We start from the raw sequence: 12,649 nt of genomic DNA, 5'->3' as shown, positions 1-12,649 counted from the left end.
CCCCGGGTCTGAGACTTGAACTGCAGTCGACTATGTGGGAGTCCAGTGACAACTATTACACCATCTGCTGGGCCCAGTGAATAAAACTCTTTAAAGTTCAAATCCTTGACTTTTTCAATCACACTATAGTTTATTTCAACACTATGTTTGACTAAAACGTTGTAATTTATAAAGTCTCTTTTCACGTGCATGCACTCTATAATGAATCAAGAAAACAGTAAAAAAACTAACGTAGGATTGTGTTGCTAAGATTAGGAGTACTCCTAGTTGGCAAGAGACCTGGGAGGTCAAAGGAAATTTGGGCTGCATTTGTCAGGCTTTAAGGGAGTTGGTAAAAGTTCATGCAAATAAAAGATTAGAGATGAACACAATTGGTGTAAGGTGACATGGTACAGAAAGTGGTGGTGACTGAGGAAACTGGAAGAAAGTGGTTCTAGCATGGAATCGCTCTTTGGGACTGCATGATTGATTTATAGCCAGAGAAGAGAGTGCAAAATGACTGCAGGACTTCTAACCTATTGAGTTGGGTTGATTGTGGTGCAATAAACACATTGTTCCTGAAGGGAGGCGTTTTGGCCAAGTCTAAGAGCAGAGAGATGGGGATAAGGAAATGAGCTAAGTTATTGAAATGCACAGCTGAAGATGGTGCAAGGATGTTCCCTTGCAGGCCCGGAAGCAATTGCTGAAAGAAGTCTGGAAAGAAGTTAAGAGGTCAGAGTTTATGTCCTGTCCTTTGTATTAACCTCTGAATCTTTTTCTCTAACTATACAGTTTACTGCTTGCTCATGGCCTCAAATTTCTCTTGGCAATTCACTGTTAAGGAGAATCCACACTTGCAGATTTGGATATTTCCCTGTGAACTTTCTCTATGGTGGTGTAAGAAAGGTTATTTTATTTGTTTATTTATTTATTTTTTTACCAGAGGCCATATGTGTGCACCTGAGAGAGAGAAACAGAGAGAGGAGAAAGTACCCCCCATGGGGAATGGTCACATTGCAATTCTTTCTCCTCCATTTCTCCATTCTGTCAGGATTTGGGGCACATGCACGCACACATACCTGGTATATGCTGGGTCTGAGACTGTGGGGTTGGCCACGTCGCCTTCAGCTGTCTTAACTATCAGGCTGAAGCCAGTCCAGAAAAGATTTTTAACGTGTTGAGACTTTTCGCCCTAAAACAATTATTTAGAAGTTACTTCTTTTAATTTAATTTAATTTTTTTTTACTTAATAATCACTGTGGCCAATAGGTGGTGTGGGTGCTAAGGTGCTAGACTCCCACATGGCTGACTGTGGTTTGAGTCCCGTACTGGATGACTTGAAACCCACGCCAGGAGCATGTGTGTGCATGCCCAAAGTCCTGGGAAGAGGATGAAGGAAAGGGCATTGTGGCGTAGCCATCCCCCCACTGGCTTTCTCTCTCTCTGTCTCTCTGTATCTCCAGCCTATAGCAAAAATCTCTCTTAAAAAATTAATAATCATTACTTAAAAATTTAAAATCCTAAGCTTTTACATTAAACATACCCAGTTTATTACTCTACTTAGAAATCTAACCGATTGATGTCTGATTCACTTGTCTAATCATTTAAAACTGTATTTATTAATTTAATAATATGATTATTTTTGAACATTTAAATTTTCTATTTAACAAACCTTCCCAAGTTCTCAAGTAATTCTCATTAAATTTGATAAATTAATATTTACGGTAAGTTCTAATGTCTCTTAAAAATTCCAAAATAGTGCACAAATTTTTAGAAGGTTTTTAATTAAAAATTCAAAGTCTAAATTAATCATGTACTATAAATTAGCATTGCAAGGTTAATTTGTAGATACTTTATTAATCATTAGAGGTATTTTTAGGGTTGGCTCTGTGATGCAGTGCTAATGCGCTGCTCTGGAGAAGCTGGATTCTACATGACAGCTACGTTCAGATCCCCGGCCAGGTGGGCCTGAAACACACCAGGCGTGTGTGGGAGTGCCCAAGATCTGATGGGCTGGAGGACTAGAGGAAGGAGATTGCAGCATGACCAGACCCTATGGAAGATGTTTCACACTCTCTCTCTCTCTCTCTCATATGTGTACACACATTTTTTTTTATCATGAATAAAGAAAAACTTAAGTATTTTTAGTAAATACCATTAAAGATTAGAAGAATTTAAAATATTAAATAAACATAGACCAGTCCCATAGCCTGGTGGTTAAAAGAGCTGAATCCCACATAGCCACTTGCATGATTTGAATCTGTGCCCTGGCAGTTTGAAAAACACTCTAGACACTTGCACATGTGTGTCCAAAATCCCTATAGGATGGAGAAATGAAGGAGAAAGAATAGTGGTGTGATCATGCCCCACTGGGGGGGGGTGCCTTCTCCCTCTTCCTCTCTCTCTGGTGAGTGCACATGCTTTCTGGCAAATTAAAAATTAAAAAATAATAATTATAAAGTATCAAATATTAAAAGCACTTAAAATATATAAATTCCTTAACACAAAACAAAAAACCCTGAGGTTTGATTTTTTTCATCATGTTTCCACGTAATTCTAAATCTTTCTGGAATGAAGAGATACAAATCCACTATGAAAACAACTGTCATCCTGACTGGGGAGCACATTCCCACAAAATTATTGGGTTTACCTTTGTGGCTTAGTGGTTTTTCTATGGTAAGCAGGTCACTTGGTCCCTGCAGCTCAGACTCTTGTCTTCTCTCTACTGGCATCCCAAAGGAAGTGGGGGTCAGCTTTCTCTGTGCAAACCGAGTCGGCCAGATTTCAGCTCTGCACTTTCTTTTCACCACCTCCTTAGAGGCTGGTTCCTTCCCTCACTCACTATCCTAATGCACTTGGGGAGCTTCTGGAAGCCTGACCTCTTGCATAAAGGCCTGTTCTAGACCAGCTCTAGCTGATACATTGCAGCAATATATTGCTAAGAGTCAAATCAGTCAACAGAACTCTTAAAAAGAGAGCTCTTTAGTGAAAGAAATGGATTTAGAAAAGCACTTTCCTGAGCCATTTTGATGTCAAAAGGCTTGGGCTAATTATTTAAGAAGATGGATCCCACATGGCTGACCACATGGTTCAATTCCCAGTTGTGACAGCTTGAGGAACATTCTAGGCATATATTCATGTGTGTGCCCTAAACCCTGAAAGGAAGGAGAAATAGAAAGGGGTTGTGGCATAACCATGCTCTGCTGTGGGGTGCTTTCTCCTTCTCTGACTCTCTGTCTCTCTCTGGTAAGTTCACCTGCCATGTGGCAAGACAAAACAAAATAATAATAATAATAATAATGGTGGAACATATGCCATTTCCCTAGTGACAGAAATGGTGCCTGGTCATGACAGTACATTCCATGGCATCCCCCTCCCTGTCGTGGCCATAGTGATATCTGAGGAGAGTTAGTCTGAGAGTGATGTGTTATGGTTGGGTAAGCACTAGGAGAGACTTGAAGTAGAGGGAACAGTTGGGAGCCAATTGTAATGACCACACTATTGCAGCACTGACTGGAATGGAAGCAAGAAGTGGAAGAGAGACTCAGGGACATCAGGAAGCATAGGAGCTGGAGCCACAGTGATGGAGGATGGTGGGACCATTCACAGAAGGAATGAAGTCAGAAAGTCAAAAACAGGTGGGCAGGCAGGAGCGAAGTGGGCAAGAACATTGAGTAGCCATGTTGAATGTAGTATGCCAGGACCTTCGAGGGGAATCTACAGCTGGAGGTATGCCATAGCAGTGATGTGTGGAACAGCGTGATGGGAGTAAGTTTCTGAGCTGAATTTAGAGAGGAAAGAATGAACAGGACAGTTGGAGAGCTCTGTATAGCTGAGTTAGGGAGATGGGGGAGCTGGAAAAGGAACCCATGAAAAAACTGAAAGAAATGGTGTGAAATTGAGAACTTGGATACTGCCCAATCACAGATACCTGAGGAAGAGACTTAAATTAATTCATCCCAGACATATATAACATGCAATTCAATTTAGTTCATTGGCTACTATGAAACATCTGTGTGTTATTAGATTCAGAGAATACAAATATAAATAAAACAGATCTCTGAGGATGACCCGGGTAAAGCCATTTTCTAACTTCAGGGGGATCCAGAAAACAGGTCTGGGGGTGGACGGTAGGCAGAGTGCCTGGTGGAGAAGGCCACACACAGGGTATTCCCCCGGTCAGTGGTTCTCACCTGAGGGTTTGTTAAAACATAGGCTAGTTAACCCGCCCCCTCAAGATCCAGGGATTGCACTTGAGACCCAGAGCCCTGGGTGGCAGTGAGTGGGGCAGGTCAGGAGTGCGAGGCACAGAACAGTGTTCTCCTATGCCTCCTTCTCTACAGGCTTCAGGGTATGACCACTGAGGTCCCCTCACTTCCTCTCTAGTCTTTTTACCACAATCGTAACATCTGCTGTAGCCACCTCCATCTCTAAAATTTAGTTTAAAAGGCTGCAGCTTTTGAAAATGTTACTGAAGGGGAGGTGGAGGAGGGGAATTGCTGCTTAAACTTGTATCCAGACCCCTCACCTCCCCTGCATAGCCCCCCACCCACCTCTGACTTTTGATAATGACAGATGAAGGTTAACATTTGTAGTTTCAATTTGGGTGCTACAGAGAGGCCTCCACCAGGAACTTGGAATGTGGGTCAGCTCTTAAATAATGAAATCAACACTTAAAGGATCAAAGCATAAACCAAAAGGATCAGCTAGAAGAAAACCATGAGCCTAGGGGGTAGGAAGGAGTCATTCCAGTTTTTAAGCAGGGTGATGACAGGAAATACTTACATTTATCACCCCAGTTCTAGGATAAAATATAATTTTTAGAAGTTTTTTAGTTTTAGGTCCAGCAGATGGTGTAATAGTTACGTTGCTCTACTCCCGTGTAGTTAACTGTGGTTCAAATCCTGGACCCGGAGGCTTAAAACTCACGCTGGGCATATGTGCATGTGTGCCCAAGATCCTGAGAGGAGAATGGAGGAGAAGGGATTGTAGCATGGCCATCACCTTGTGGAAGGGGGGTGATTTCTCGCTTTCTAGCTCTCTGTCCTTCTGACTCTCTGGAGAATGCTATAGCAAAAATCTCTGTTAAAAAAAAAGAAAAAAGTTTTTTAGTTTTTTTTTCATTGCCAAAGGGCATGTGAGCTGGTCAAAAAAGATAGAGAAAGGAAGAGAGGGAGAGAGAGAAATCCCATGCTAACAGCTTATCTTCAGTAACTGCATTAAAGGATGAGTGAGTAAGAAGCACCCAGGCTAGGGATTGGGGTGGGAGAGTTTAGCCACAGGAGTGAAGAGGGAATCACAGAGGCTAGCACTGGCAGCGGCTGAGCAGGCTTTAGCCAGGCCAGAGGGAAGACTAATAAACAGACTTCTAACATTGGGATCTCATTGCAAGCCCATTCCTGATTGGAGAGAGAAGTTTCAGGCTTCTTAAAAAATCTCATTCCCATTCGTTGTTTGATTTATCTAGCTTCTGTTCTTCTGATCTGGATTCATCTCCACGGATAGGTATGTTGTCAGGGAAAGAAAGCACTGGTATCTCTCACTCCAGTGTTGCAGCCCTTTGGAAAGTTATAGTTCTTATTGAGATTAATCTCTATATATTCTGACTTTACTCATTTTTCAAGGACTTAATTCATTTAAGTCTGCCACTGAGAGATGGATTTATTCTTGACGTGCTGATGAAATCCATTTTTGAGTCTGCCAGGTTGAGTATAAGACCCTGGGCTGGTAAATTCACCAAGGGAATGTCTTAGGAGACTCACTGTGCGTCTTCCCAGTCAAGACATGTAATCCCAGGGTAGGATGACAGGCAGCCACAATCCACCCTGAGAGTTCAGAGGAGGGTTCTCATAGAAGATAACCTCTGAATTTTTATCTTAGAGGTGGAGTAAGAGTTTGCAGTTAAAAAGAGGTGGTCAGGGCATTCCCAGCATAGTCTAATGTACAGAGAAGAAAATTTGTGTGTGGAAAAGACAAGTACAAACTGGAGGTGGCTGAAAAATAACTAGAGATCAATTCAAAGACAACCATGAGCTTTATGGGTAAGAGGGAGTCATTCCAGTTTTTTAAGCAGGGTGAGGACAAGAAGCATTTATATTTATCACCCCAGTTCTAGGATAAAATATAATTTTAAAAAGTTTTTTAGTTATTTAAAATGGCAGAAGGCATGTGAGCTGCCCAGAAAGACAGAGAGAAAGAGAAGAAGAGGGAGAAAGCACCCTTACAGTAGGGTGGGGTCACAGTTCAATCCCGTCTCCATTCCTCTGTCCTGTCAGGATTTGGGGCATGCACACAGGGGCCGGGCATATTTTTCTAGATGCTATGGCCAGGATTTGAACTGTGCTTGCCTATGTCGTATTAGACTCCCTTAACCACTAGGCTATGGTACCAGCCGTAGAATATGAATTTTAAAAGGAGCTAGTCCAGAGGCAGGAGGTTATAGTCCAGAAGAAAGATAGTGAGTTCTAAATTATTATAGTGGAAAAGGAATGTTTAGGAAGCAAACATCAATAAAATTTAGTATTTTGGACACAAAATGTTAAAAGAAAAGATGAATAAAACAGAAGAGTCTAAGAGGACGCCCAGATTTTAGTTGGATGCCTGAATGGATAGTCATGTCACAGACTCATATATGGACTAAAGGGCTAAGTATCTCAGGGTTTGTGTTTTAGAATCTGGGAGGTGAAGGTGGAATGAAAATAACGAAGTCAGTGTTTGTTTGTTTGTTTGCTTTTTCAGTTTGTGATAAAACACAGGAGCTGGCCAGAGACAGATGGAAGGGAGGAGGGGATGAGAAAGCACCCCCTGAGGGTATGGCCACACCACAATCCCTTCTTCTTGATTCTCCTCTCAGCTCATGAGCCTAGTGTGATTTTCAAGCTACTGGGTTCAGGACTTGAACTGTCAGTCATGTGGGGTCCATTCATCTTAACTTCCACACCATCTGCTGGTCCTAAAGTTAGTTTGAAAAGGTTAACATCGAGGTATCTATGGGATTTCTAAGTGGAAGTGTTCAGCGTTCAGTTATGTACAGTTGCCAGTACTCAGAGGGGAAGTTGGTGCTAGGTATAAAGATCTTTGGGGGATGCACGCAGAGGTGTTAGGTCAAAATCTGAGACTGGACAAAGTTGCCCAGGTAAGACAGAGAAGGATAGAGTTCAAAAAAATATCCTTGAGCACCAGCTTTTAGAGGTAGGTAGAAGATGAATCCATAAAAAGAAAACTCCAGAAAGGAAGAGCAGAATGGAGTACCTGCAAGAGCCAAGGAAACAGATTCAGTGAGGAGAGTAGCAACTTCCAAGAGAGATTCAGAATATAAGGACCGCTTTGCACAAAACCAACCCTGGTAATGGCGGCCCAAGGCTTAGGTGGAGAGCACTAAATTGAAGAATGGATAGTAAGGGAAGAAGGGAAGATAGTGAGTGTAGCTCATTCTTTCAGAAAGCCTGCTGAGATGGCATCTATCCTGAGATGATGGGGTAGCCTGCAGGCATTTCTCTGGGCCTCCCTTTCTCTCTGCCTTCCCTCTTGTTTATTAACTAAGCAATTAAGAATGAGAATCCTAAAGTGGGTAGGAAGACCCCTTGAGGCCAATGCTAGTGGAAGAGTTGAGTGTGGACCCTTTCCCAGCATGACTTTCATTGGACTCCTCTAACTTTCTCCATCTTCTCACTTCCCTCCTCTGGTGGATGATCAATTTCAGACCCTCCTTCCAACGAGATTCCACAAGGGAACAATTCAAGGGGTCCTGAAGAAAATAATAAGAATAATAACTTGTTAGAAGAGAAGGTGAAAGAATGGGAGATAATTGAGAACACTCAGGGCTTACTGAATGATAGGCTTTTTAGATCCAAGATATAGGAGAGAAAAAGTTAATGATGGAAGCAGATCCTGGAAGAGACAGAGATGAGGAATGCAATGGAGACCACACAGGCTGACTCCAAACAAGAAGAGACTCACCAGCGGTGCTGATTCTCCACAGAGTCAGATGGAGCTAGTCATGGATCTAAAGTCATTTAATAAAATGGGAAATGACTACTTGTAAGAGCTATTTGCACATACTATAACATTTAATCCTTACGACAACCCTATGATGTAGATATTGTTCTGATATGTGTAGAGGAAAGAGCTCAGAGAGGTTAAGCAACATGTTTGACATCACAGAGTTTGCAAGAAGCAGGCCTGGGGTTCAATGTAGGCTTGTTTGGCACACGTTATTTGTGTGACCCTATGTTAACACCTTGCTGCCTTAGAGCAAAGGAGTTGGAATTGAGCCTGTCATGTTTCCCACAGACACTGTCGGTAGTATTAGGGGCCAGGGAACCTTTTAATCTCTGAAATCACCACAGCGGGGTTGTCTGTCTCGGTGTTAAACTTGACCTGGATTCCAGATTTTCTAGTCTGTCTAGAAATCTGTGCAACTGCAGCACAGGTCCACATAGAGCTTGGAAAAGTCATTATCCTGGTAAGAATTTGAATTAAAAAATTGGTAAACAATCTTCAGATTTGGCATCTTATATTGATAACACAGTATCTTTATAGTAGTTGAAAAATGGGGCATGGCAGGAGAAAATATTTACAGCCCTGAAGATCTTCACTCAGTAACCATGACTAAACAGTGGTTGCCTCTAGGGGAAAGGACCCAGGGGATTATCCAGGGAATATTGGCCTATGTGCATGTTATTGAATCAAATATGTTTAAACCTCGGTCCTTAGGTGATGGCATAAACTTTCTTGTTAAATGCTGAGTCTTAGGTACCACACAAACACTAGGATGTTTGCCTGCATAGAGACTAAAAGAGTAATCAATCAGTCCTTGGGAACCAGCAGATGGCATGGTGGTTGAGGTGCTAGACACTCCAAGTCCCGGACCTGGTGGCTTGCTTTCTCACTTTCCCTCTGTGTGTGTGTGTGTGTGTGTGTGTGTGTGTGTGTGTGTCTCACTCTGGACAAATTAAAAAATAAAATGAATGAGTAAATAAAATTAAATAATTCTAAAAAGAAAAATAATAATCAGACCCTGCATGGGTCTCTGAGCTCTGTAGCACAGAGTGCTAAGTCTTGGTCTAGCACTGAAAGCTGCCCACAGCACACTCTGAAAACATCCTCACCCATCTTGTCAGTATTTCCTAAGTTGGGCAGTGGGAAAGGGCTCCAGGAAGAAATCAAATACCCAGGTTCTTGGAACCTGAGTATTCCAGAAATTCATGCTGGAAGCAGAAAAGCAGGTTCCGAGGCTTTTGTGGTTGTTACACGGGCACTCTGCTGAGGTTGGGCCAGAGATCAAATGATTAAAGAGAGAATAACAGGGGAAATGAAGAACTTAGTGATAAGAAGGAGCAAGGAGGCCCAGGGTACTGTGGAGAAAGGCTTTTAAGAACATGTCTAAAAATATTGAGGAAAATGGCTAAAATTTAGGCTAGGGATAGTTTGGAGGCATTATGAATGTCTTCAAAACCTTCGCCTCTTCCGTGAAGGCTTTCAATAAGCCAGAGGAAATGATTTTGTTTTCCTTTGACTAGGTAGGTGTAGACTTGGAGTTCCATTAGTCGCTTTTCCCCTAACTTCAAATCTATGAAAAAATACCGGCACATCGATGTGTTGGGCGTTATTCTATGTTCTAGGAGCACAGAGGTGAACAAGTAAGATAAGGTGGCTCCTCTTTACCTAGCAATGTGAGCAGTCAGAAAATAGAAAGTATCTGGTGTTATTAAAAAATTTAAAATGCAGTCAAAACCAGAGTGATGAACTAAAGAGGACAGGCGGGCTATCTCCGATTAAGATGGTCAGCAAAGGCCTCCCTGCCTGGAAGAAGGAACGGGAGTTAATGATCTGCCCGATGAACATTCTAAGGCCAAGGGAACAGTAAATACAAGTTCTCCCTAAGGAGAATGAGGTGCGAATGAGCTTGGCATATTTGAGAAATGGAAAAGCAGGACTACGATGCTGGAGTTCAATGAACAAGGTTGTGGGGACAGAGGAATTGTCTGAGAGGAGGTTGAAGAGATGGTCTTCAGCCAGAGTAAGGACTTTGGATTTTATTGTAAGGGCAATTGGAAGCCACAGGGATTCTAAGGCATGAAACCAAGGTGATCTTATCTATGCACAAAAGGTCTTTTGGATGATGACATGGAGAAGAGCTTGATTGGGCAGAGAATGGAATCGGAGAGATCAGGCAACGTGTCACTGCAATAGGCATAAGCCCCAGGAGACAGACTTGAACCTGGAAGGCAGTGAAAGAAGAGGAAGAGAACGAGTGAAGTTCTACATATGTTTTGGAGATAGTCAACAGAGCTTATCAGTAATCTAGGTGCAGGAAGTAAAAAAGAAAGGAATCAAGGATCATTTTTGCATTTGGAACTGAACAACTCTGGGCTTTTCCTTATTTCCTACTGCAAATATGTCCCTCATAAAAACTTAATTTTGGGGGGAACCAGCAGGTGGCATAATGGTTACATTGCTGGACTCCCACATAGTCAGCCACAGTTCAAGTCCTGGACCTGGTGGCTTGACGCTCATGCTGGGTGCATGTGTGCATGTGTGTGTGCGTGCCCACCACATGACCCAGGCCCCTCCTAAAATAGGCAAGAGCATTCACTCCCTATTCTCAAGCCTTCTTCTGAGCTTTCTTACCTACTCTTGCCTTTACCTGCTTCTGACACTCCTTTTGCATCCCCACGAATATCCCCACCTCCATCCTGGCCTTGCCTTTCAGATTTGATGCTAAACAGCCATTCTGGCTCCCGAGGCCTGGCCACTGCTCAGGATTAAACTTGAGCCTGGGATTTTGGGGCCCTGAGCTGCCACTGTGGGTGGGTCTTCCACTAGAATCATCTAAAACCACAGTGAAAAACAGACCAGAACTACAAACTAAATGCCAAAGGGGAAGTCTAAAAAGTCTGTTCTCAGGCAGGCCCTGTAGTGCAATAATTAGGTGTGTGCACTGGGAGATGGATCCCCATGGCTGACCATCTCATTGGCTTGAAAAACAAGCTGGGTTTGGGTGCTTGCCCAGAATCATGATGGAAGGGAGACATGGAGACAAAAAGATTGCAGTGTGACCACACCCCACTGGGGGGTGCTTTCTCTTTTCTCTCTCACTCTGGTGCACATTTGCCCACTGGCATTAAACGAAAATAGTAATAGAAGTCTCTGTTCTCACTGGAAGTGTGCAGATCTGGCACAGAGCTCCCTGCTTTGAGAGAGAGAGGTCAGAAGGGGAGGAAGGGGACTGAGTGGGGATGGGTGGTGTGGCAACTGCATTCAAGAAGTACTCCCCACACCATCCTCCTTCCCCAGTGGAGTTTTCCATCAATAATCCCTCCACAATCTTCAGCTCAGTAGCCCAAACTCTCCCCGATGGCTAGTCTTTTCCCCTGTGCCCTCCTTCCTCTCAGCTCTGCAGGATGTTCAAACAACATGGTTGGTTTATGGGGGAGGACAGTAACTTCTGGTCCTAGTGTCATCAAAAAATTCTAAGAGCCCTAAGGTCAGAGGTACACTAGGGTGGAGTGATCCATCAAAAGACAACCTGGGACCAGCAAATGGTGTAGTTTATGTCACTGGATTCCCACATGGCCATCTGTGGTTTGAGTCCCAGACCCAGTGGCCTGAACATCATGCCAGGCACGTGTGTGTGTGTGTCCAAGATCCCAGGAGGAGAACTGAGATGACAGGATTGTGGCATGGCCATCCCCCCTGGGGGGTGATTTCTCACTTTCCCTCTCACTGTCTCTCCCTCTCTCTCCCCCAGGTGAGTGCACACACTCTAAGGCAAAAACTTCTGGGGGAAAACAAAGAAGACCACCTGTGAAGGTGTGAAACCAGAAACCAGGAGCTCCACCTGCACTTGCTCCATGCAGGCGGCATGCTTTCTGTTGCAAGTGTTTAGTTCAGAATGCATACTTCTATCAGTGCTTTGTCAGGTTAGGCAAAACTTCTAACGTGCCCAGTTTTATAGTTTATTGTTACCATCTATTAAAAATCCTTACCGAGAAGACACCAGGCCTTCAGAAGAAGGTTCCACATGGCTCCAGCGAACTAGGTATTTCAGGGAATGAAGATTTTCTACTGATAATTCAGCCTCCAGCAAACGAGCTAGCGGGTTAAAATACTCCTCAATATCTACTGAATCTGCTGTACCAGCGATCACAACAGAATGGCAAAGAGATTCTAGATCACTGTCTGCTTGCTCCTGAACATTCAGCCTGAACTTCAAGAATTTGAAAGATACACACCATCCATCAGATGACAAGAAATCACCACCAGATCACAAGAAATATGGGAAAACAAGAAAATACCTCTCCTCCAAGGGAAAAGAGTAACTCTTCTTCATCCACAAGCAGTTTGGTGAAAGTCATGGAAATGTCTGATAAGGAATTTAGAGCATTCACAATGTCGAAGCTAACAGAGATGGAAGAGAAGAGAGATAATGAACTGCTAAAGAGAAAGGAGAAAGAAGTTGACGAGTTCCAGGAGATGAGGAAATTCTTGCAAGATCTAAAAGAGGAATTACACACTTTACAAAAGACTCAAACGGACCTGTTAGAGATGAAGTCTATAACACAGGAAGTCAAAATCTCTCTTCAAAGTATTAAAAGCAGACTAGATCATTCAGAAAATAGAATCTCAGATGTAGAAGAGAAAATGGCTGTCCTAGAAAAATCCACCA

This window comes from Tupaia chinensis, unplaced genomic scaffold, assembly GCF_000334495.1.
Source record: "Tupaia chinensis unplaced genomic scaffold, TupChi_1.0 Scaffold000646_1, whole genome shotgun sequence".
Taxonomy (NCBI): Eukaryota; Metazoa; Chordata; class Mammalia; order Scandentia; family Tupaiidae; genus Tupaia; species Tupaia belangeri.
The sequence above is the reverse complement of the archived record's forward strand: the minus strand, read 5'-3'. Positions refer to the sequence as shown.